A 5,250-nucleotide genomic window follows, 5' to 3' on the forward strand; every position below is an offset into this window, starting at 1 on the left:
TAGATTGCCTTTTTCTGTCACAGTTATGTTCCATACTACTTTCCATGCATGAATAAAAGAAGGTGCACAGGGCAAGGCATTCCGAGTTCGATAGGTGGTACCGTGTGCCCAGGTATTCTTAATATTATCCCAAGTATAGTGACAATGAGAAGAGCCTATCATGGTAGAATCAGCTGCACCTGATGATTTATGTACACAGAATTCCCCTTGTACAGGTATAACTCGTAATGGTTTAGTTGAGTTCCATCCGGGGAAATTCTGTACTTCTGTTTGGTGTGGCATTTCGCTTACCATACCAATGGCATTTAATGGTATTGGTAATAAGGGCATACCTCCCTCTGAATCATCTGGCCCAAGAGAGCAAACAAGGCAATTGGTCCTATTTGCAACATTGGCTACCATTTCAGCTAAACCTACCCACATATTGTGGTCATGGCGGAATCCATATTTAGCAAATTTAGTCAGATTCAAGGACCCTTCCCCTTCCCAAGGGATCAGGATTAATAATAAAATCATGTTGATGTCTAGCATATGCATTCCTTTCACAAAAGATTACCTTATTGTGATAGCATAAAACTATTAGTCCCAATATAATTCCCCCAGTGACAGAAATGGGGAACCACCAAGACCAAAACATATATCCCAAGGATCCCCAATGTGTAATATCTCTGATAATTGTTCCACAAGGGGGCAGTCAATCAATTGTATAAGAGAATCTTTCCTTTCACAATCGCTGGTTCTGATGCTCCTCAAGCTTCAGGCGTGCGCAGGTCAGCCAGCTTCCAGTGTTGTGGCTGCAGCAGGCCGGTCGTCTAATGTTGCCCGTGACCTAGCCCGTTCCCCGTAGGGCTAGATACAGGGGTTTTTGGAGAGAGTCAGTTTTAAAGGATTAGAGGGGTCACCTTTGCACGTCCAACTGCCTTCGGACTTCTTCAAACGGGAGTGATGAATCCAGGGGGGGTCACCTCAGCTACCTTCACCGCTGTTGGAGTAGAGAGCAAGACGGTGTAAGGTCCACGCCACTTAGGTGCAAGTGGATCACGTTTCCACTCTTTCACCCATATGCTATGCCAGCCTGGAGCTGATGAATCGGCACGGCAATGCTGCACGGCGTGCGCTCGAGGGCCCACCTGTTAAGATAAAAAACAAACAAACAAACACGGGAGAGAGACAAAAACACGGGAGAGAGATTGCACTTGTCCCTGTGTCACATGGTCTCCTATTTGTTTGAGGTCAGTTGGAATATCCTGAACAAAGGAGGGCGGCCTCCCATACAGGAGCTCAAAAGGTGACAACTTAAGTCTTTTTGTGGGTGTGCACCGAACACGAAACAGTGTTATGGGTAACACGTCTACCCTCCTGAGACTTTAGACATATTAGTGGGCTTCTGGCATGCCCTGCAGATACCTTGCACAAGCGTCTGGCGGTAGGTGGTAAGCCTGGCCAGGTGAATTGCATTGTTTGGATCCCAATTAGGATCTTCCAAGGGAAAGTTGTTCTGGAGATGACTGTCAATATTATAAATATTTCCCACTCTGGCCTGCTCACGCAAATATATCTGTGCCTTTTCAATTATGTCTCTCCTTTCCTCAGTGGTGAAGAGAGTATTCAGGAGCTGGCGACAATCTGTCCAAGTAGGACTATGAGTATTTACTATTGAAGTCACCAAGTCCATCATAGCCTGAGGTTTTTCTGCGAAAGATAGGGTGTTTTCCAATTCATCAGATCCGTAGTTGTGAATGGAATGTACTGGAGGATCGAAGTTCGAGGTGGCCGTGGTCCGGGTTGCCCATTAACCAGCACAGGCTCCTCAAGTGCATCAAATACTCTTCTAAGAGGGGCTACTATGTGACCTTTCTCTTCGCTTTGCTCTAGGGGCCTCAAATCATAGGGGATGGTATCTGTCCCAAGGCGTTCTTTTAGCAGCTCTATACGCCTGGCTGTATTGCTTGCTGACCGATCAAGGTCTCCCTGTAACTTCTGTAATAATTCTCTAGGACTTGGATGTACAGGGGTTTGGGGTGGGCAATTAGTTGTTCCATTAAAGGAGACTGTAGATGGAGTTCTACTGGGACTCACAGGTGGAATAACCACTTCTGCTTGGGCTTCATTATAGGCCTCCAATGCCTCCTGAAGATATTTATCATAATCTATCAAGGAATCAAGTTCTGTGACTCCACCCCCATTATTCGTTCCACTTTCTTGCCTTGGGGTTACAACTGGTGGAGGGTTTGAATTAGGCTCCCTTTGATGTGGAGCATAGGGTGGAGGTGGAAGCACCTCTTCCTCTGGTCCCTCAAAAAATGGGTTTGAGTTTATTTGGCAAGATTCCTTTCCTAGCTTTGGCTTTTACAGCCAATAATTTGCATCGTTGGACTTTGCATTCCCTTATCCATGGAGGATTTTTTATTTAATGTGCTCAGCCAGGAATCTATATATGAAAATTGTTCTGGGCACCCTCCAGTTTCTTTGGCGATGTTAGGCCAAAGTTTGCTTACTAAATTTATATCAAAGGTTCCTTGAGATGGCCATTCAGTATTTTGTTTTGGCCATTCTAGTTCACATAACGTTCTCAGGCGCTCTGGCGTCATTTTGACTCCATATGCCCCTGAGAAGGCTTTCTTAAAATTATTTAACATACATTTAAAAGGTGTATTTCCCCCCTTTGAACCCCCAACTCCCATTGTATGGCCCTGTGAAGTATCCACTCAGTCACTCACACACACACCTTACTGGGAAACGAAGTAGTACTCACTCCACACTTAGGTCAGCTACACATTGTACTTTCTCACACATGCAATGCGCCAGATACTTCAACCATACTCTACCTCCCAATCTTCCCTTTTCCCTACACCAGATCACCATCTGATGTACCCAGCCACCTAGCGTACTCAGTTCCCCTTTACTGAGACGCAGAAGTTTGATCAGGACTTCTCTTCCTCCCAATTAATTGGAGGGCCAAAACCCCTTAGTGCACTTACCCTTAGCTGGTTCCCTGTTTATTTCTCTGGTCCCCCCCGGTCCGTCGCCGTCAGTGGGCAGGGTATCAGACAGACGAGACTGCTGCGTTCCCCTGGAAAAAATTTTTCCAGTGCGCGCTGGGTAGGCAATCAGTTGTCCTCTCTCTTGTACCCCGTCCAGTAAGGCGAAGGGGCTGCGTTCCAGCAGACCACTTATCCGAGTCGCAGGCACCATAAAATGTAGCACCCTGCTTGTGGTTAACGCTTAGCTGGAATGAAATATTCAACGCAGCAACAGAGAAATTAAAATAATAATTTATTTGTCAGACAAATAAATAAGAGGCACAGTGGTATATGGTTACCAAGCTCTGGCCTGGCCTCCTGCCATTATGGCCAGCACTTATATTCCCTTAATCCAGCCCCCTTTGCTCCTCCTGTGGCTGCCTCTGTTCAATCAGCCTGGTTGGATTTCCTATTGGCTGATTGCTATAATTAATTCTAAAAGATACACCCATATCCTTCTGTCCTTATATGGAACACAAAGAGCTATATATTGTTACATCTATAAATGACAAATAAGTAGTAATATATCTTACATGTGTCTCTTGCCTTCCTTGCCCTCCAAAACAAATGATTAATCTTAAATTTTTATCTTAAACATATGTCAAGGATCTTGAGTTTCACATCAACATTGAAAGATCTCCTTCATTTGAAGGTTTCTAAACAAATGTCTGACAACTAATATGAAATCTAGCATTTCTTAAATCCTTTGCATAATTACATTTAAGACAATATATTTAATACATAACATAGATAGCTTTTTAGAAGGATAAACTTCCTCAAAGTAAAAAGGAAGAAACAGTTTACAGCCTCAAAATAAAATAGGAGAAAAAGCCTCTTCCCCTTTTTACACTCCCCCCCCCTTCTCTAGCCAGCCATGTGCTCTTGGCCTTTTGTCCTGTGGCTCAAGTTTAACGGTTTTATTATGTTTGGTCTCTGCCCTTTTTATCTTCTGTAACATGTAGGGTCAGTGTCCTCACTCTCAGTCTGTAATTCCAGCTTTTACGACTTTGAGAATTGTTTTCTGCTATCAATCAAAGGGGCCCTTGTCTAGGAGGATAAACATTACCAAGGTTGTAAACTGCTGGTCTTCTGCCTGGCTTGAAACTTTTGAAAATCTAAGCCCATTTAATTTAGGAACCTGATCAAGATATAAGCCAATATATGCCTTGATTAAAAATGCAGTCTATATTCAGATGCCACAGCTGTGCGGTCTGAGCCACATAAACGCCAGCGCAAGGAGAGAAGAGGCCAGGAAACTAAAGCTGGGTTGGGGTTTCAGCCCAAGCTGGCGTCCTGGTTCTCTGTGAACGCCACGTGGTGTCAGAAGTGGGAAGAGTCACGCTGCAGTGCTCGTCCTCCTTTCAAAGAAGAAAATAATTCGGGGGCGGGGTGCAAATCCCAGGAAAATGAACTGCATAAGCTGCCTATGCAGAACTGCAAGTTCACAAGTCCAGCTGTCAATTCTAAACCAAGCACGTGTAATGCAGTCTGATAGCTACCATTGGGGTGGGGCGGGGCAGGGACTTTTCTGGTACAGTGCTGGGAAACAGGCAGCCCATCCAAGTGCAGAGATAACCTCGTGACAACCAGTATGTTCTGAGCACAATTCAAAGTGTTGGCACTGACCATTAAAGCCCTAAACAGCCTCGGCCCAGTATACCTGAAGGAGCATCTCCCTCACCATCATTCAACATGGACATTGAGGTCCAGCTCCGAGGGCCTTCTGGCAGTTCCCTCACTGCGAAAAGCAAAGTTACAGAGAACCAGGCAGAGGGCCTTCTCGGTGGTGGTGCCCACACTGTGGAAAGCCCTCCCATCAGATGTCAAGGAGATAAACAACTACCTGACTTTTAGAAGACATCTGAAGGCAGCCCTGTTTAGGGAAGTTTTTAATGACTGACGTTTTGATGGATTTTTAATCTTTTGTTGGAAGCCGCCCAGAGTGGCTGGGGAAACCCAGCCAGATGGGCGGGGTATATATAAATAATAAATTATTATTATTACCGCAACTCAGGGGGCTAAGCCCATTTCAGCTGGGGTTTTAGACCTATTCATGCATCACCACAGCAGTATTGGGGGCTAAGTCGCTTCAGCTCCTCTCTTAAGTCCCATCAGTGCTATGCCCTGAAAGCAGTATGTCGCTGCTTTAAATAATCACGGCTCCCCCCCCCCACCCGAGAATCCTGTGAAGTGTAGTTTGTTAAGGGTGCTGAGAGTTGCTAGGAGA

This window comes from Podarcis vaucheri (assembly GCF_965113315.1).
Source record: "Podarcis vaucheri genome assembly, chromosome: 5".
NCBI lineage: Eukaryota > Metazoa > Chordata > Lepidosauria > Squamata > Lacertidae > Podarcis > Podarcis vaucheri.